Raw genomic sequence first — 22,198 nt, 5'->3', positions numbered from 1 at the left:
TAGGCACTCTTGAGTTGGGAAGCATAAACAGTATTGAAAATAACGAGTTAAAAAAAATCTAGGACACAAATCCAGATATTCAGTTTTGTTGAGATTTCTTACAGTGATCTGTACTCCATGGCATAGTTTAAATATATCACAGTTTTGCTATTGGAAATCTGGTATGCTTCCCGTCTAGACAAGGTTTTGGAAATCATATTATGTATTAGACAAAATATGACTATATGATACCACATTTTAATTAAAGATTAATGGGCATATTAGAAGTTTCTCAAAGTTAAGCTAGAAATATATCTCAAATTACCCTAAGCAAACAGACAGAAAGGAGAAAATTTATCATCTTAAGTAAGTGGGCAGTCTGTCATGGGTCAGGTACAAACAGATTGAGGAGACCATGCAATAGCATCAGGCTCTGTTCTTCACCTCTGGATCTGCTTGCCTTGATGTGCTCTTCATTCATAGGTTGATATTGTTAGGTTTTGGGTCCCCACCCAAATCTCATCTTTAATTGTAATCCCCATAATCCCCATGTGTCAAGAGAGAGACCGGGTAGAGGTAGTTGAATCATGGGTGTGGGTTCCCCCATGCTGTTCTTGTGATAGTGAGTTCTCACGAGATCTGATGGTTTTATAAGGTGCTCTTCCCACTTTGCTCAGCACTTCTCCTTCCTGCTGCCTTGTGAAGAAGTTGCGTTGCTTCACCTTTGCCTTCCACCATTATTGTAAGTTTCCTGAGGCCTCCCAAGCCATGCTGAACGGGAGTCAGTTAAACCTCTTTCCTTTATAAATTACCCAGTCTTGGGCAGTTTGCTATGGCAGTGTGAAAACGGACTAATATATACATTTTCCAAGTCTTGGCAAAACAGTGCCTCTGAGCTCCATTATTCTTATAGCTGCAGATTACAGTGAAAGCAAACATCGCTCATCCTGGCAATTAGAATTACAACCTGATTTGAGCTACCTGCCCATCCTTGATCACAGTTTGGAGAGAAATAATGAGCACTTGACTGACCTGATTGATTGACTCTGAATTTAGTTGACCTTGAAGTAGGAAATGGGTTGCTTCTCCAGAAGAAAAAAGTGCAGAGCAAGTAAAAATAAATAAATAAATATCTTGCAGATGTCTTCTCCACAGGCAAATCAAATACAGAAAACATTTCTCTTTTGGTAGCCAAAATAGATAAGCATCTTTAGAAAACACTTTTTCACAATATTTTCTGCATATTTGAAGAATATATTATTATGCTATTAGAAGGGAAAACATTGCCCTTCCACCAACACATATTTCTTAAAATCACAAAATGTTTTCCCAGTAACCAAACTATTAAAATACATTTTAATGGACTCAGTTACTTTAAATTCAAGTAACTATGAGTTGACATATTATCTGCAGTGAAAACAAAAACAAAACTTTGCTCATAATATATCTTAATGGAAGTTAATTAGCTGACACAGCTGGCAAAGAAAACAAATTAGGAAACAGAAAGACATTTAGGCAACTAACTAAATTAAAAAGCAGGTCTCTCTTTCTGGAACCTGTCACTGTGTGTATGACCCCAAGCTCTCAAGCTTATTGCTAAAAATCCTTAGTATCATTCGAAACTTTCTTTACCTCAGATACTTTTAATAAAATGTTGACAAATTCATCTCTGTACACAACTTAGAAAAAAAAAAACCCTTTATTCCATGAGTGTTTAATAAACAGATGTTTACTTGTAATCTGTTGTTTTGATAGCTGACTATGGGATTGGAGGCAGGGAAGAAGCAGGCAGGGGCAGCAGGAGGAGGGAGAACAGGCTGTGAAGACAGGGAACAGCCAGTGTTTCATGTTAGACCTTAAAAACAAAAGAAAGGAATTCTGAAAACTGGCACAGTTATCACATTATAAACAAAATGCCTTCCCAAGCAGATTGTATAAAAGGCATTTCTCAAGTTAAACAATTCCCCTACTGCCATGGTTGTGAAAGAGCAAAGACTAAAGAAGGAAACAATCTACCTTCTTTTTCAACTGGTTAAGGCAGATATTCTCAGAATCTTTGAGGCTGAATCTTTCTCATATGAGTTGATTCCATAACATTCCCTCTCATTCCTATTCATTCTAAAAGTGTGATTTGGAATCTCTTCCTTATGAAATTAAAAGGAGTTTTATTTTTTAACACAATTTGATGCCATCTTTTGACTTAATTGGGCCATACTATGGGCTTTGACTTAATTGGGCCATACTATGGGCTTTTCCCACTCAAAAAGTGAGTGGGAAAGTGAGGTCCATCGAGCTAGAGGTTGGAGAGCTGCCCAGACAGGATTTGATGCTTTCAGGGTGGGCTTTCTCACCCACCCCTTCTTCACTGGATAGACCTGATCATATTGAAGTGTTATTTCCCTCTACCTGAGCTTCTCTAATTAAAGACTGGTTTCTGGATCAGAAATATGATTGGTGCACACCACTGCTTCCTATAGAGGGTGTTTTGCATATATGGGTTTTGATAATAATATTTGTCTTTGATTCTGACAACAGGCAGTTGGCTGCTTAGATATAAAAAGAACCCATAATAACCTATTCACAGAGCTGCAAATGCACAGAGCAGCAATGCAGCTCCATTGGTTTGTTCCATTGTCTAGACCTTCCACTTACCCTGCCTGTGCATTCCCCTAGACCCACTTCAGTGGACAATGGGCACATGGTACATGAGGAAGACATACCGGGCTGGGACCCATGGGAAAGGCCTGCACCAACCAGAGGAACTGGGAGATTATCAGCCTCTGGGAAGGAACTCATGTGCTTTGGAACAGATAGTTCATTTAAAACATGATGGTGATGGGTAAGAAAGAGGGGAGAAAAAATAAAAAGTTATCTTTGCCTGGTTCTGCTCCTGCTGGTTTCACTACATCCTGCAGCGAGGGGTGGGGAAGTTAAAAACACCTGTGTTGTCTCAGTCACGCCTAGAACTGAAGCTGCCTGACATCAAACCAATTGTCCAGGACCAGCATTTCCAGCACTTCCAGTTGTCCATACCTGCACTTCCAGGAGTAAACAGGCAACTGAAATACAAGTTTGTCAGCAAAAATCCCAGGAAACAAGTTCCTGGTAGAACAACGGTTAGATCAGGGGATCACTTCTGTGTCGGTATTACAGTGAGGTGTAGTCACAACCCAAACCACAAGAGCTTTTCAACCCAAAGTCATAGCTTGAATTGCAGTGAGCAGGAAAGCATGCAGTTAATGCACACTTGTTAAACTACAAAAAAAAGTATATTGGCTAGTATACAGGCAATTGCCTGCTCCATAACAAAGAGGCCAAATTTTTGAAACATATAAATTAAAAATTATTCCTAGCTGGTGTTGTTCAAACGTAGGTGTCCCTCCAAAATTCTCATGTTGGAACTTAAAGCCCAAAGTGATGGTATTAAGAAAATGGGCATTTGAGTGTTGATTAGGCCACATGGGCTCTGCCCTCTTAAACGAAATAATGCTCTTATAAAAGAAGTTGGGAGTGTTCTAGCACCTTTTTGCCTTTCCATCTCTTCTGTCCTGGGAAGACAGCATTCTCCGTTCCCTTTTCACTCCTTCCTCCGAGTGAGGATTTAGCAAGTAGTGCCTACTTAAAGCAGGGAGCAGCTATCACGAGGCACCAAATCTGTCAGCACCTTGATCTTGGACTTTTCAGCCTCCAGACTGTGAGAAATAAACGTCTGTTGATTATAAATTTCTCAGTCTGTGGTATTTTGTTTTAGTAATAAACCTACACTAGCTTTAACAAGCTTCTCTTAATGTTTAATATGTTGTAGTTACATAATAGAATTATAATTGGAAGATTGTAATATATTGTAACAGATTACTAAAGCAGACCAATAAAATGAAGAGTCTACCTGACATCACCTTTTGAAGCCGTTCAGATTCCACTGACTAAATAGGATAAAAGGTCACTGTATTACTCAAGGTTCTCCAAAGAAACAAGAATCAACAGAATATATACATATGTGTGTGTGTATGTGTGTGCACATGTACATTATATATTTATAGTATATGTATGTGTGTGTATGTACACTACATATTTTTATATTATATATTTATATGATACATGCCATATATAAAAAAATATGAACATGTCTCATATATAAAACATATAATATATGATATATATTTTAAAGTACATATATGGAAATTTTACATATATTTATAAAATATGTTATATATTTTAATATATAAATAAATAATATATAAATTAATATTATAATAAATCTGTCTTTCATTTTATATATATCATATAATTCTGTATATAAATAATATAAAATTATATATGTATATACTGTATATTTGTCTAATTATATTTTAAATAATTATAACAATATTGTTATATTTAATATACTATCCATAAATATTTACAATTTATATATATAATTTAATGTATAATTTTATATAAATTAATATGTGATTTAGATATAAATATATAAAATTAATATGTGATTTATGTATAATTAATATATAAAATTAATATATAATTTATATAAATATGTTATATAATTATATAATTAAGGTATATATTATGAATATAATGAGAGATTTAATGTAATATTTTAAAATTTTAAAAAATACATGCAAAATTTTAAAAATATATTATATATAAAATTCTTTTAATATAATTATTTATTTACATATACAATGTATAAATTATATATAATTAATTTTATATATTAATTCTATTATATATACTATATAACATTATATATTATATAATTATATATAAATTATATATAATATATGAAATGAGAGAGATACAGAGAGACAGAGTTATTGTGATAAATTGGCTTACATGATTGTGGAGTCTTGATAAGTTCAAAATCTGCAGGGTGGACTGGTAGGCTGAAGAGCCAATGAAGAACTGGTATTGCAGTTCAAGTCTGAAGACAGTCTGCTGGCAGAAATCCCTCTTCCAGGAAGTTCATCTTTTTCTCTTAAGGCCTTCAACTGATTGGATGAGGCCCACCCACGTTATGGAGAGTAATCTGCTTTACTCAAAATCTGCTGATTTAAATGTTGATCTCATCTAAAAAAAACCTTCACAGAAACATCTAAAATAATGTTTGACCAAATATCTAGGTGGTGTGGCCCAGCTAAGCTGACACATAAAATTAACTGTGATAGTCACTTTCTCCATTGTAAGCTATTCTGATCTTGTTTGAACCTTCGAACCCCAATTATCAATAGTCAGAGGCCAGGAAGTATTTGGAGCTGAGAGAATGTATTTTATAATTTAAAAAAATGAAACACCTATGGAGAGTTATTTGAAATTATTAACATATTAAGAGCCTTCCCTAAAATAGGAGAACACCAATAAAGAAATTAATTCCATTGAGCTTTCACTCAGGTTTCCTCATCTGTTTTGGAAGATACCACTTTTCTAGTAAAACAATCATACCAATTCTTTCCTTGTACCTGACATATATAATGATAAGATGTAGATAAATAATGTAGGTGAAGATTCCATTGACTAATTCAAACTTGCTGCTTCTGACTTAAAAGAATGTGTGATGTATTTATCTCAGAAATTGTCAAGAAACAGCCTCTGGAATTTGGAAATATAAAATAGTTTTCTTCAACCTTACTTTAAAAAGATATGTATATATGTTTCACCTCTAGAACGTACTTTCTAATTCTATATGAGGATAGTACTTGGTAGCACTAGTATATGTAACCCAAAGGGCAGTCTTAGAATGGGATGGTGACCAGACAGCATCTGACCCAAGTGGTTCTCTAGGGACCAAATATTTAAAACTCAAAGATTCCTGGGCTGGCATATAGTTGAAAAACGGCACAGAATATTTTAAGTAGCAACATAAAACCTACTGTTCCAGAAAAGCTTCATTTTCCTATTAGAGATATTTCCAGATATATCAAAACATGTACAAAGATAACTTGATTATCTAGGTATTATCTCCCTTTAAGTGGAGGATTTATAATCTGCAGGATAATAATCCTGAGACTACACGTCCTGAGACTACTATAATCTGCAGGATAATAATCCTGAGACTACACATTCTTTGCAAAAGACATGAATCTGATTTCTGGAAATGAGAACAAAATACCATTGTAATGAATAATTTCTATTTACACTTTATTATTGGTGGCAAATGATTATGCATTTCAACTTGCTATGCTGAGGATATGTTTATTTCTTCAACATACTGTGTAAACTATGTACTAGCTTTGTTGGGTACACTGGAGATTCTGAGAAGAGTAAGACACAGCTTCTAACCTCAAGGAGGTCTTGTTCTAGTTGGAGATGCAGGTGGTGGTGTGAGTTAATTGTTTTTCCCCATCCAAAATTCATGTTGTAACTTGATCTTCAATGCAGCAGTATTAAGAAGTGAGACCTTTAGGAGGTCCCTGACTCATGAGGGCTCTGTCCTCCTTCATGGAGTTTGGTTCTGTTTTAAAATGGCTTGACAGAGGAAATTTGCCCCTTTCCCTCCTTTAGTCCCTTTCATGATATAAGAACACAGCACTCCTCCATTTTGGAGTACATGACAGCGAGGTGCCATCTTGGAGGCAAACAGCAGTCCTTGCTAGACAGCAATCCTGCCAGAGCCATGATCTTGGACTTCTTAACCTCTATAACTATAAAAAAAATAAGTATCTGTTCTTTCCAATTATCCAGTCTGTGGTATTTTGCTACAAGAATGCAAATGGACAAAGATGGCTGGTAAACAAGTGTAGGTGTCATAAAAACCAAGACACAAAGGGGGGTCAAGTCTTCTTCAGAGAGAATAGGTTAATGACAGTCCAAGTCATTATGAAAGATATAAATTATCCCAGTGTCTACTGCATGTCCAGCAGTAGATATAGCCTTCCCTGAGTCTGATGTTGCCCTTAGCTGTGAACTATTTGACTCAAGTTGAAGTTTTTACCTTGTGGTTTTCCTTCATAGCTGGCAGGCAATGGGCTACATGGACTATGGAGTCTGAAAGACAGGGTGCCTCTCACAAAGCCTGACCAGAAGGGAGAATAGGAGGCAGCCAATGTAGAACTGGTGCCCGAAACCCATCTTTAGGGAGCTGGAGCACTTTGTCCAACAACTATCAAACACAAGATCTACCACCCTCCTACTCTTGGCTCAGTCATTCTTCATCTGAGGGTTGCTAAAATAGTGTAGGCCTTTATTGCATTTGTTATTTATACACTGATGCCTACTCCCAAGAGTATGTAAGCTTACTTGAAGTCCACACATACAATATAACCAATGAAAGAATACAATAATGTTTTAAAATAATTAAGGAGGTAATAAGTAGGTAGTTTAATCTAGTTTGATGGAATTGAGCATTAAATTTAGCTCTATTTTTGCTAATAGTAAAAGAAAAAAGGAAAAAAGATAAGGAGGGGGAACAGGATGAGTTCACATGCTTCTATCAACATAAAAAGAAAATGAGCAATTTAGAAATGTCTTTATTCTTCCTCTGGGACAAAATTCTAAGAGGGAGTATAGTGTAAGGATATTTCTATAAAGAGGACTAGGTAATTAATAATAGTACAAAGGATGAAGATACATAAATACAGCTTGTGGGTGTTGGGGAGGGTATGAATTCTGAATAAAAGCAGAAGGCAAATTGTTAAAGTTTTCAAAGGTCTTTCTATAGAGAGCCAATAAAGTGACAATAACTCCCACTATTATATGTTGACGCTGTGTTAGAGCTTTACATATATTTTCCATAACAATGTTGGGAGGTACATACTACTGTTCTTCTAGAAGTTTCCTAGGGGAACTGTGAGAGATTGAGGATCTTGGTCATGTAAAGCTAAGACATGAATCTGGGTCTTCATGGTCTAAAGTCACATTCTTTCCATTCTACTCATCCAGGCATGTAGATTTCTATTGATTTGGTATGGAGATAGAGTAAAACAATGCGGAAAATGCTAGTTATCATGTTACTGTATCTCCGAAAACCACTGTCCAAGTCCAACTTTTGACACAACCAAGAGAGCAAAAAACTTGAGTTTAAGTTAACTGAAAAATGCTTGCAATATTACTATTTTCCAAAAGAAAATTCAGATGTTTTATATACCATATCATTAAGAAGAAAAACTGGTTTTCTTTTAAATGAAAATTAGCGTCAGATACAGACTTTCCAAGTTGACGAGTAAATTATATCCTTGCACAAAAGTAGACTGGGGTTTATGAGGATTAGGGCCAAAATTTTTCACAATAATGCTTGAAAGCAGCATCTAACATTAAGGACTCCTGCTTGAAAGTGATAGAAACCCAATTTGAACCCATATTGAGAAAGATGAATTTGTTCTCTCTCAAAATCTAAAGAAGTAGTGAATATCCAAACCATGTGAAAGAAAGCATTGAGTTGGGTCTCAGGAACTGACTGTGTCAGGAACTTGAAGGATACCAGGTTTCTCTTTCATTTACTTTCTCTCTCTCACTTACATTCTCTGTCTCTCTCTTTTGCTCTCTCTCTCTTCCCCGCCTCCCCTCTGTGGTAACTTTGTCTCACACTGAGTCAGTCTTTCTCTTTGTGGCAGGAAACATGATTACTGACAGTTTCTAAGTTTTACATCTCAATTCAATCACAGGACAAGATTGCCTAACACACACCACACCAACTCCCCAACAAACAACAAAAACAACTCAAGGAATGCCCCTGATTTGAATGGCTTGGTTTGGTTACCCATCCTTAGAGCCCTCAACACTTTCTAGGAGGCAGAGTTGCAGTGGGAGGAGGAATAGTTTCCAGAAGAATGAGTTGCTTTTTTTTCAGAAGGAGGCAGGGGTGGTTAGTAGACAAATAATAAATATTCTTCTCAAGATTGTCTTGTCTCAGTGGCTTTTAAAAGTACAGACTAACAACTGTCAGATTCTTCTATATGATAGAATATATTTTGTTTAATTGATGGATTAAACTTTTTATTTATCAGTACCTTATCTTATTTCAAAAGAGATTTAAGATCTTTAAAGGGCAATATAAAATATAGCAATAAGCTACAAATAAAATGTGCCAATAAATCATAAACTACAAATTCTATGAGAATAAATAAGGAAAAACAAACATGGGGGCAAAAACTAGAAGTAGAAATGAGTTAAATGAAAGATGAAATCATACTGTCATTTTGAGCTACAAATTTTGCTCTGTGAGAGGGAATGGGAAAAGGGAAATTTGATTGATGACCCAATTCATAATATCCATAAAATAAAAACAAATCAATTTCTCAAGATAAGTCTGGCTTATCTTCCTCACATTAGCACCAGAAAAGAAATGTTGAGGTAGTTTATAGAGAGTGAGATATGGAATAACATGATTTCCATAGGAGGCTGCAAAGAGAAATTATCTGTGCAAGTCCAGAGCATCACACCAAATAGAATTCAGGAACAACAATTCAGTAGGGGGCAAAAAAATATATTCTGGAGTTACATGTTTCAGCTTTTAAGAGATTAAATTCAATGAAATATTTTATTCATGTATTCAATCAACAATTTTTGTGGGGTACTTACTACTTGACAAAGTGAGAAAAAAAGATGAAATAATAGATAAAATGTGAATTTTCCCAAAGGCATCCATGGACATTGTTTCCTGCGGTTGAGTTTTTAACAGATACTTGAATGACAAGGAATTCAAGAGTATATTCTCTAGGAAGTAGCTAGCAATTCTTCTATGTTGCCAATTAAGCACACAATTATATAGTTTCCTGCAGGGAAGAGCTAGCGTTGCAATAAATAACTTGTGAAAAAAATAAATAAATAAAGACATTTTCCTGAAGCCATCCACCTTCCTCTTAGAGGTGAGTGAGGCAATTTCACTAGGCAGAACCAAGATCATCCTTAGAAAACAAATTGTTATAATGTCCCAAATTTCTGTTCCAGATAATTTTGCAGTAATTTTAATTGACAAAAAATTACAAGGTGACATATCTGAATGCCTGTTTCAACATAACAAGAGCCCTGTAAAACACATGAGAACAACAAGGCTTGAACTACGTTCTGGCATAGCCTCCAAGAAGGACAATTTGTACACATCAACATCAGTGGACAAGGTATCATGCTACATTGATTCTTAATAATAATTTAATAGTTGAGAGATAGCAACCAAAAGATAATTTTGAAATAGTTATTCATTTGGGGAAAGACAAGTAATAATATAACCAATTTTCTGTTAAACGTCCTACACTGTGGTTGTATCATGCATGCCTATAAAAGTACTTATGAGAAATCTATGGTGCCTGTAGAATAGTTCTTTTTTGAGCAGCCTGTATCCGGATGGGCCTGCTGGATAAGGTAGCCATGAAACAATTATCCCAGAGAACTTACCATGTGCTAATGTTAAATAATTTATTCATCACAGTGGGGTTATAAAGCATCGACTGGACACCAAAATGACGGTTTGGATTGCAGTATAATTGGTAATCATCAGGGAATATTATTATACATAATAGTCATTATATTTCATTATATAATATTATTAAGTAATAATTATAATTACTATTAAATAGTATATGTTATTATTATTTTACTGTCACTAGTTAGTAGATTAAGGTATTAACCACCTGTCATTCCTGTAAGAATGTGTCCTTTACTGTTTGCTATGGCCAGAAAACATGCATTTAATCAATACAATCATTGTGACAATTTACTCATTCTAATTAGGAGTGGAAATTAATCTATCAGCTCCTGTCACTCTATGTTTGCAAGCAGCTTTGTGATAAAGTCTCTGAATCCACATTGAAAGCCTACTATTTATATTGAAATCATAAAGCTTGGCCCATGCATCCTTATTAAATCAATAGATTAGAATAGATCAGAAATGATGCAAAAATTCAGAATTTGCTTCTAACATCTTTTTTTGTCATTTATGTGAAAGAGAATATAGCAGTGATCCAACAGTAAACCAGTTTTACCTCCTGCTTTCTTATTCCTCATAAAGGAATAGTCATAGCCTGGTAAATAGTAGTCACTGAGTAAATTTGTGTTGAAGGAACTACACTGAGCAGATCACTCTTAAATAGGAAGTCAAAGGATTTTAGTCTTGTAAATGGATAAACTACATTTTAAGCCAATGCTGAAGAAATAAAGGTGAGTTAATAAAGATGATTTTGGCCAGGTGCGGTGACTCACACCTGTAATCCCAGCACTTTGGGAGGCCAAGGTGGGGAGATCACTTGAGGCTGGGAGTTCGAGACCAGCCTGGCCAACATCGCGAAACTCCGTCTCTGCTGAAAAATACAAAAATTAGCCGGGTGTGGTGGCACACGCCTGTAGTCCCAGCTACTCCGGAGGCTGAAGCAGGAGAATTGCTTGAACCCAGGAGGTGGAGTCTGCAGCGAGCTGAGGTCATGCCACTGCACTCCAGCCTGGGCTACAGCATGAGACTCCATCTCAAAATAAAAACAAAAACAAAAAGAGGTGAGTTTTGACTTTGAATTGAGAGTGTCCTCGACGATCTGTGTCAATACAAGTTGATTAACCAGAACGCTAAGAATTATTAGTTTCATTTAGAAATTATTCTAATATGAATTTCCAGTGAAAACTTGACTGTTCACAGACCTCTGAAAATTAAATCTAAAAAGTCAAGTAATGTAGGTAACTAAGGGTTACTCTTTTAGCTTTAAAATGGCTGTGTTTTTTATTTTAACCATTTTAAATAGTAATTTTAAGAAACACACATGCTTCTATTTTTTTTAAACAGAATTCATTGGACATGTCAACTTTTTCTGATGTGCTACAGAATGTTATTATAAACATCAGTTACAGCACTGCCCTCGGGACTGATAGAAAAGTATAGTCACAAGACAGATGTGTGATTTTTTTTTAAAGCTTTTCTGTTTAAATTTTTCTACCTTCTCCTCTTCCCCCAGACTCTCAGGCAATTCTTTCTTCTTGGTTTTAGTGTATGTGCTTATTTCAATCCTATTGTCATATTTCAATTTGTGGCCTCTACTCCGTGGTAGGTTAAGATATTAAAAAGCCACACTCAAAACTGTATGCAAAAAATTCTCATATTTGTATGAGAATTTAGGTTTTAAATGGTTACATGGAATCCCTCTATGAAAAAAAAGTGTGCATTTTGTTTCAGAGTATTTTTACATATTTTGATTGTTCTTTGTTTATCTATTTTAGTCCTTTTTGGCTTCTGGGATTTTGGCTGCTTTCCCGATTAGGCAAATTTTAAAGATAATTAAGTTTTGTAGAAATGAAGTACTAACGTATATACAAGACTAGTTAAATAACTGGTTAACCAATAAATACATATTTCATGAGATTCTATTACTTTTTCAGTGTTGAATAGAGGTCATATGTGTGTTGGGGAAGGTATTTTCCTTCCATTTCAAAGGGCAGGAAACATTCATTTCAGTAATAGTGTAAGCTTTCTGAAATGGTGATAGGGAGATGAAGAATTAGGCTAAATAACAATTTTAAAATATTTCATAAAATAGCTGTTCTGGAATACCTATAAAACAAACATATGAGAGCATTTATCACAGCAGGTGATAATTGAGTATGCATTTATGTTATTATTTACTTAAAGTCTATCTCTCCAACTACACTGTAAACACTATGCAGGTAGGGACAATGTCAGTTTTACTGACCACTTTGACTTTTAGTGTTTTAAGAGATAACAGATGCTCAATGAAAATTTTCAAATGATTCAATCAATGACATATAATTGATAAGGAGGCAATATTTTCTGATGTAAAGAACATGGGATCCAGATTTATAAAATTCCCTTTCTTCTGGTTGCATGTGATTTCAGAAAAGTTATTTATTGTCTCAGAACTGTGGTAACTTCATGGGCAAAACTGAGATAACAGTAAAGTCTATTAAATAAGTTGTTGGCAGGGCCAAACAAAATACTATATGAAGAGTATTTCTTATACTATAAGATGTTACAGTACTTTTTTGTCAAATTATAGTAAGAGATGAATAAAAGTCTCAAGAAGAAACAGTCTTTGATTACAGCTGTTGTTGCTTGACAAAAATATATAAATAGCCATAATCCTTAATGGCTGCTAATGTTCCCAAAAGTCATCAGACATATGTGCTTCCTGGCTGAAGTATACCTATGCAGTATTCTTACTACAAAATTGAACTTGATGCTCATCAAGCCTCTGGATCTAACTATCACTTTGCAGGAAATACGGGAGTAGTGGGAATCAGTAAACTTCAGACTAAGAGAAATTCTATTAGACAAATGACCTGGTCTTTTTAATGAATAAATTTCAAGGGATTAAAAAAGAGATAGAGTGAGAAAGATGGAAGAAGAAGGGTTAAGGAGACTTAAGAGACACATCAACTAACTGCAATATGTGACCCACAACTTGGTTACATCAACAAATACATTTTTAGGAATTATAAAAGAGAAAGGGAGAACCTAGAGATTAAAATGGATTTCATCAAAATCCATTTTTCATTCCATTGTTAATGGAATGAAAAGACAAGCCACAAAGTAAATATTTGTAAAACACACCTACTAGTGGTCTTTTATCCAGGCCATATGAAGAATTTTCAAAAGAATATTAAGAAAAACTGCTCCATTTAAAAAATGAGCAATAAGCTAGGCATAGCGGATAATGCCTGTAATTCCAGCACTTTGGAAGGCCAAAGCAGGAAAATCCTTTGAGGCCAGGAGTTTGAGACCAGCTTGGGTAACATAGTGAGACCCCATCTCTACGTATATTAAAAGTATTAGCTAGGAATGGTGGAGCACATCTAGCTACTCAGGGGGCTGAGGTTGGAAAATCACTTGAGCTCAGGAGTTCAAGTTTGCAGTGAGCTATGATCATGCCACTGCACTCCAGCCTGGACAATAGTGCAGGACCCTATCTCTTTACAAAGAAAGTGGGGGAGGGGCAAGTAAACCAAACAGACACTTGACTAAAGTACAGATATAAATGGCAAACAAGCACATAAAAAGATGCTCAACATCATCACTTATTAGAAAAATGCGAGTTACAACCACAACAAGTTACTACTTTATATCTGTTACAGTCATTAGAGTTTAATAATACTGGTGAGGATGCAGAGCAAATGAAACTCTCACACTGCTGGTGAGAATGAAGACGGAACATTAGCAGTTTCCTATAAAGCTAAAAATGTACTTACCATGGGACCCAGCAATCATATTCTTAGGTATTTCCCTAAATGAATTAAAAACTTATATTCATACAAAGCCTATACATGAATGTTTAGAGAGCTTTTAGCCATAATTGCAAAAAACTGAAAACCACCCAAAAGTCTTTCAACAGGTAGATGATGAGGCAAACTGTGTTATATCCACATAACAGAATACTACTCAGCAATAAAAAGGTAGAAATTACTAATACATACAGCTACATAAGTGAATCATGAACACAATATACTAAGTGAAAGAAGCCAGACTCAAAAGGCTATATGGTGTGATTCCATTTGTATGACATTTGGGAAAAGGCAAACCTATAGAGACAGGAAAAAAAAAAAAAAAAAAAAAAAAAAAAAAAAAAAGCTTAATGCCTCCCAGGACCTGAGCATAGGGAGGAGTACTGACAAGGAAGGGACACAAGAAAAGTTTTTGGAATGAAAGAAATATTGTATATCTCAGTTGAGATGGTGATTACAAGACTGTGTTTGTCAACACTTACAATCGTATACTTAAAAGGGTGAATAGTGCTATATATAAATTATAGCTCCATTTCAAAAAAAATTTCAGAAGACAAATCAACCAATTACAATTGGTTGTACATTGATTTAATTTTGTTTCTGATTTTACAATGTTAAAAAATTTTTACAAGGCAATTCGAAGTTTTTGAACACTGACCTGTTTTATGATAATAATGAATTATTATTTTCAAGGTGCTGTGATAGTATTATTGGTATATTTACATAAATAGTTAATACCTTCTAGAGATACATAAGGAAATGATATGATGCCTGGAATTGGCTTCTATATAATCTAGATGGGCAGAGCAAGGAGTGCTGATGAAGCAAGATTATCCATGAGGTTATAATTATTGAAGCTGGGTAATGGTACAGGAGGGCTTAGCATGCTACTCTCTTTACTTTTAAATGTGTTTGAAGTTTTACCTAACGAAACATTTTCTAATGTGCAATGATTTTGTAAAAACAGAACTCGATTCTATAAAAAAATAAAAAATACAGAAAAAAAGAATTTATGTTAGAGGAGCCAAGGCAAATATGGAAACTCACAATATAAAAGTTGCTTTTTCAGTTCCCAGGAGGGTTTGAGCATAACTGCTGACATCTTAATTGAAAATTCATCATGTCTGGCATCAGTTCATACTTCCAGACACTTGCTCTACCACCAAGCTACTTCTATCTTGATAATTAAAGTATCAAGCCCTTATCTCCTGAGCCATTATTTACACATATTGATCACAAAAATCTTAAACTAACCTGAAATATTTAAGTTTGGTACAAACTTTGGTACAAACAGTAGACCTCTGTAAGTTTCTGTCATTTTTTGCTGCCTATTATTAAAAATGTTTATTCCCCTTTGGTTTTAGATTTTACTCTTCTATTTAGTATGACTATCTGTTGCATGAATTTTATTTTATGTAATCTTGCTTCAAACTCTTGAAAATATAAATGTATTCAGAGGTGAAGATAGTAGACACATATGTAAGATCTTATTACAGAGTATTTAATAATGATATGCTACATGGTGCTTTTGTAATGGTAACTTTCATTAATTTAAAAAAAATCCTCCAAATGTATCTTGTCCTCAGTCTTTTAGCATTCCTCTGTTCTTATTCCCAAGAGAGTCCAGGAGGATAAGAGGCCGAGCAAGTGAGCCAGGGCCATGAGGCACAGGGTCAGAACTAAACCAGTGGACCAGGGCCAGCATGGCTCGGGCCAGAGCAGGAGGCAGCCAACAGCACCAATGCCAGAGAGAGCTGGGAAGAGAGCACAGTGGTGCAGCCAGAGGTAAACAGGTTGGGAAAGGTCAAAGCGGAGTGTGGCCTCTTGAGTTCAAAGGACAGAAGTATTGGTCCTGCTGTCCCCTGTGATGGTGCATTCTTCAAGTGGTTGTATTTCAGTGACTGACTTGAATTGCATTGCTTTTTTTCTCCACCAGTGCATCTGAATGACAGTAAATTCCTTAGTTCTTCCCTCTTCAGTAGCCCATTCTGAGTCTAATGTTGATATTAATATTAATCAAGTATTTAAAGAATATCCATTTGGGCAAATTCAGAAACACTATCAGTAAACAACTTGGACTGACTTCTGTGAGAGATGTAGAATTTTAAAATTTTTTAATTGACACGTTGTAATTGTACATATGTATGGATGCAATTTCCTGTTTTAATAAATATCTGTGCTGTATAATAATCAAATCAGGATAGTTAGTATATCCATCACCTCATGCATTTATCATTTCCTTGAGGTGAGAACATTCAAAGTCCTCTTTTCTAGCAATTTTGTGATTATATAATACCTTACTGTTAACCATAGTCACCTTATTATGCAAGAGAACACCAGAACGTATTTCTCCTATTTAATTGCAACTCTCTATCTATTTGACTCTCTCCTATCTAATTGACTAAGCTCTTTCCATCTTCCTCATCCCCTCTTCCTTCCCCATTCTCTGGTAAACACTGTTCTACTCTCTACTTCTATGATACTGACTTTTAAAAAAATTTCACATATGAGTAAGATCATGTGTGTATTAGTCCATTCTCATGCTCCTAATAAAGGCATACCTGAGACTGGGTAATTTATAAAGGAAAGAGGTTTAATTAACTCACAGTTCAGCATGGCTAGGGAGGCTCCAGGAAACTTACAATCATGGCAGAAGGGGAAGCAAACACGTCCTTCTTCACATGGCAACAGCAAGGAGAAGGCTGAGCAAAAGAGGGAAACGCATCTAATAAAATCACCAAATCTCATGAGAACTCACTCACTGTCATGAGAACAGCAGCATGGGGGTAACCACCCCTATGATTCAATTACCTCTCACCAGGTCCCTCCCATGACACCCGGGAATTATGAGAACTACAATTCAAGATGAGATTTGGGTAGGGGCACAGCCAAATCATATCAATATGGTATTTGTCTTTCTGTGTCTGGCTTATTAAACTTAACATAATGTCTTCCAGGTTCTTCCATGTGGTCACAAATGACAAGATTTCTTTTTTTAAATCATAGAATGGTATTCCATTGTGTATATAGACTGCATTTTCCTTTTCTCTCTTTCTCTTTCTTTCTTTCTCTTCTTTCTTTCTTTCCTTCCTTCCTTCCTTCCTTCCTTCCTTCCTTCCTTCCTTCCTTCCTTCCTTCCTTCCTTCCTTCCTCTTTCTTTCTTTCTTTCTTTCTTTCTTTCTTTCTTTCTTTCTTTCTTTCTTTCTTTCTTTCTTTCTTTCTTTCTTTCTTTCTTTCTTTCCTTTCTTTCTTTTTTTTTTTTTGACGGAGTTTCACTCCTGTTGCCCAGGCTGGAGTGCAATAGTGCAATCTCGGCTCACCACAACCTCTGTCTCCTGGGTTCCAGTGATTCTCCTGCCTCAGCCTCCTGAGTAGCTGGGATTACAGGCATGAACCACTATGTCCAGCTAATTTTGTAGTTTTAGTAGAGATGGGCTTTCTTCATGTTGGTCAGGCTGGTCTTGAACTCCTGACCTCAGGTGATCCACCTGCCTCGGCCTCCTAAAGTGCTGGGATTACAGGCATGAGCCACCATGCCTGGCCTACATTTTCTTTATGTATTCATTCATTGTTTAACACTTAGATTAATTCCATAGCTTGGCTATTGTAAAAAGTGCTGCAATAAACATGAGACTGGAGACATCTCTTTGATATATTGATTTAATTTCCTATGGATATATACCTAGTAGTAGGATTGTTGGAAAATATGGTAATTCTACTTTTAATTTTTTGAGGAATCTTCATACTGTCCTTTCTCCAATATATATTCTTGACACCTTTGTTTTCCATCATGGCTGTACTAATTTATAATCTCACTAACAGTGTGTAAATGTCTCTTTTTCTTCACATACCTGCCTACATTTGTTTCATCTTTCTGATAATAGCTATTCTAACTGGAGTGAGGTGGTATCTCACTGTGGTTTTCATTTGCATTTCTCTGATGATTAGGATATCTTTTCATATGCCTGCTGGACATCTGTGTGTCTTTTTTTGAAAAATGTCTGCTCATGTGTTTTTCTCATTTTTTAAGTTAGGTGATTTGTTTCTTTGCTGTTGAGTTTTTCAAGTTCCTTGTATGTTCTAAATATTACCCCTTGCCAGATGGATAGTTTGCAAATATTTTCTCCCATCATGTAAGTTGTCCCTTCACTCTGCTTATAGATCCCTTTACTGTTCAAAGCTTTTAAGTTTTATATAATCTCATTTGTTTCTCTTTTTGTCACTTGAGCTTTTGAGGTTTTATTTTAAAAATCCTTGCCCAACCCCATGTCACGAAATGTTTCCCCTATGTTTTCTTCTAGTAGTTTCATAGTTTCAAGCCTTTAATTTAAGTCTTTAATCCATTTTAACTGATTTTTGTATATGATGAGAGGTAGGGATCTAGTCTCATTTTTCTGCATGCAGGAGATGTGGTTTTTTAATTTTTTAATATTTTTAGGTAGGAATCTAGTCTCATTTTTCTCAATTTTCCTCCACACCATTTATTGAAGAGATTGTCCTTTCTCCAGTGTGGATTCTTGGCACCTTTGTTGAAAATCAATTGGCTATTGGATGTAAGTTTATTAATTTATTCCTGAGCTCTCTATTCTGTTCCATTGGTCATTGTGTGTGTTTTTATGCTATTTTGGTTACATTAGCTTTGTAGCATATTTTGAAGTCAGGTAATGTGATGTCTAAGCCTTCCTTCTTTTTGATCAGGATTGTTTTAGCTATTTAGGGTCTTTGTGATTAACACAAATTTTAGGATTGTTTTTCTAATTCTGTGAAGAATATCATTGATATTTAACAGGCATTGCATTAAACCTGTAGATCACTTTGGGTATTATGGCCATTTTCAGAATATTAATTCTTTCAATCCACAAACATAGGTTATCTTCCCATTTATTTGTGTCCTTCTCAATTTCTTTCATCAATGTTTCATAGTTTTTCAGTGTAGAGATCTTTCACTTTCTTAGTTAAGTTTATTCCTAAGTGTATTAGTCTGTTCTTGCATTGCTATAAAGAAATACCTGAGACTGGGTAATTTATAAAGAAAAGAGAATTCACTGTCTCATGGCTCTGCAGACTGTACAGGAAGCATAGCGGCTTCTGCTTCTGTGGAGGCCTCAGAGAACTTCCAAGAATGGTGGAAGACAAAGAGGGAGCAGGCCTCTTACATAGCAGGAGCAGGGCCGAGAGAGAGGGAGGAGGTGCCACACATTTTTAAACAACCAAATCTCTTGAGCATATACTCACTATTGTAACACAGTACCCAGGGGAACATCCAGGCCCCATATCCAATATTGGGAATTACAATCTATTGAACATGAGATTTGGGTGGGGACACAGATCCATACCATATCACTAAGTATCTTACTTTTCTTGCAGCTCATGTAAATGGAATTTTTTTCTTGGAATTTTTATTAAAAAATTTTTAAAACCTTAAATGTCATATTTCCAAATATGATCTTAAAGACTTTTTTCCTGTGTTAAAAAATAGTAAGTAATGTTTGTTTCTCATATGATTTATAGTAGAACCCTATTATAGCATGGTTGATCACTTAAATGAATTTATGTATAAAATGAGACAAATAAGGCTATTGTTCCCTAAATTAAAAATACATTAAAAAATCAAAATAGAGATGGCTTCTTGAGGTGCCTTTCAATCTAAGATAGAAACTATCTTTCTAATCCACCTCAATCTGAACACCACTGTAAACATGTGAAGAAAGTATTTTGCTTTGTTTCCCCTTCTAGGCTCTACTTGTCCCCATAGTTACCACAGATGTCTCTCCCAACTCACTAAACTCTTGTCCTTGGCTCACAAACCCCAGATGTCTGTAGGGTAAGCTCAAGAACCTAGTTCCTAATCTTGTCACCACCAAAGTCTCCTTTAATTATCTATCCCTGCTCTTCTTCTCTTCATGCACACACAATCTCATTAGTTTAAACAATTTTGTTTTACCTTGAGATGCCACAATTTTATTTACAAGCAAGGAAATTTGATCTTTAATCAGCCTATATGTGACGTGTAGCAACAATATAGAAATAAGCCATACATGGTCACTTTATTTGGATTTGCAAGTTGTGGACTCCACAATTCCAGAAGGATAGCCATCTAAACATTCTCAAAATGGAAGCATCGGGACCATATGACATTTTGCTGTTTTTATGCAAGGTGCTACATCACAGAGGTATGGGTGCCAAACAGTAAGTCTGCTACAGCTATTCTGACACTGCTAATGATTAACACTCTGGCTTCAGACAGGCATTTGCTGTCTGCATTTATCAAATAAAATAAAAGGATTAATAATCTGTAAGATCTAACTTATTTTCTTGTTTTGTTTTGTTTTTTTGGTGAACTCAGATATTCCTGAAAAAGAACAAATATGGAATCAGGAGACCACAGCCGTACATCCAGTTCTATGTTGTGAGACTTTGGGTGTCTTGCTTAAATGCTCATTGTCCCTATTTCTCCAAATGCAAAGTAGAGATAACTTGAGTAATTCACGAGATTGATAGTGAACTTAAAACTGGTTATAAAAAAATGGTTTGAAATCATTTTAAATGCATTACACAAATATAGGGGGGGGTTGCACTTCACCTAAAATTAACTTAGTTCAGTTGTACTTATCAAAATGGACTCACAACTTTTTGGGGGAAGAACTTGCCTCTGCTAGTGAAAGTAGCAAAGTAAAAGAACTGTATCGAAGCCAGCACTTCAAGTCCTAAGGCAAGAGCAGAAGGTAAAAAGTAGAAATATTTTTCCCAACTTGTTGTGTGATCTTGTTTCAGCCCTTCTGGTTCCCGGCACCTGCTCTTACTGAAAAAAAACCTGGCTGAGGCTGGAAGTTATTGTGGATATTCACAGCTTTCCTTATGTCATAGGACCCCATAAGCAATAAAAAGGACTTTCTTGGCTGGGCACAGTGGCTCATGCCTGTAATCCAGCACTTCAGGAGACCTAGGTGGGCAGATCACTTGAGGTCAGGAGTTTGAGACCAGCCTGGCCAACATGGTGAAATCCGTCTTTATTAAAAATACAAAAATCAGCCAGGTGTGGTGGGGCACACCTGTAATCTCAGCTACTCAGTAGGCTGAGACAAGAGAATTGCTTGAACCTGAAAGGTGGAGGAGGTTGCAGTGAGCCGAGATCACGCCACTGCACTCCAGCCTTGGTGATAGATCCCTCTTCTCAGCAGATTATTTATCATCCACTTCCCTGCCGTCCCCACTCTATCCCAGATTTGAAGATCCATATATTTTCAGACTTCTTAGGTAGACTCAAGGAAGCTTTCATGTTGCTGTTATTATGCCAAGTCAGGGTCTTCTAAACCGTGAGTTTGCACAACACAATTAGATCATGTGCATTTACTCTGATGTACTTCGTCGCATCATCTAGCTCTGTAAAATTTGCCTTCTGTTTCTTTCTGAAGTCTTTCCCCCACTACTTCACAAATGTTTATGTTCTTTTATAAACATTAAAAGCATTTAACCAAATGTGGGAAGCAACCGAAGTTATCTTAGCACTGAGGCATTAGACTGTTCTGTTTCTCTGAGGAATATTATTGTGTGACCTCACTAAGGAGGGAAATAAATAGAAGCATATGTTGTTTATAATATTTCTCTGCATAAGACAAACTGAGAAGTGGGTGAGCAGAATCAGGGTGTGGCAAGCTAATTCAGCTCTGGAGTGTCTGAGAAAGACTTGGGGACAAATTAAACACCCCGAGAAGATGACAAAGGCATTTGGGTTGTGGTGACATAGGCTTTAATGTATGACTCACGTGGGCTTGCTTTAGATCTTTCCATTTCAGGTTGGAAATGAAACTAAGCATCTTATAAGCAAACTGCAAGTCAATGTAAAGTTAATCTAGTTTTTGTTTGAGTGTGTTTGTTCTCAATATCTTGTTAATTAAATCACATTATGTGGGAGTCAGTGGTCCTAGACTCTGGTTCTGGCTCAGAAATTGATTTTATTGCCCTTTCTATTTATGAAATATGAGTAATATGAAAAGTCATAATGCTTCAGGGGGCATTAAATGCCAATCAGCTGGCTCCAGGATTTCTATAAAAAGGATATTAAGGGTAAATA

The 22,198-nt window shown here is 35.7% G+C and overlaps 1 long non-coding RNA gene across 1 annotated transcript in view; it reads right to left on the bottom strand.

Moving 5' to 3' along the window:
• LOC123573018 (uncharacterized) overlaps positions 1-22,198 on the bottom strand; it is a 58,157-nt gene that overhangs the window by 21,908 nt on the left and 14,051 nt on the right. The window contains exon 2 of the long non-coding RNA XR_010586273.2: positions 16,767-16,826. This is a non-coding gene — a long non-coding RNA (uncharacterized lncRNA). The remainder of the gene's footprint in view (positions 1-16,766; positions 16,827-22,198) is intronic.

Source organism: Macaca fascicularis, chromosome 4, assembly GCF_037993035.2.
Source record: "Macaca fascicularis isolate 582-1 chromosome 4, T2T-MFA8v1.1".
NCBI lineage: Eukaryota > Metazoa > Chordata > Mammalia > Primates > Cercopithecidae > Macaca > Macaca fascicularis.
This window is presented reverse-complemented; position numbering and strand designations above follow the sequence as displayed.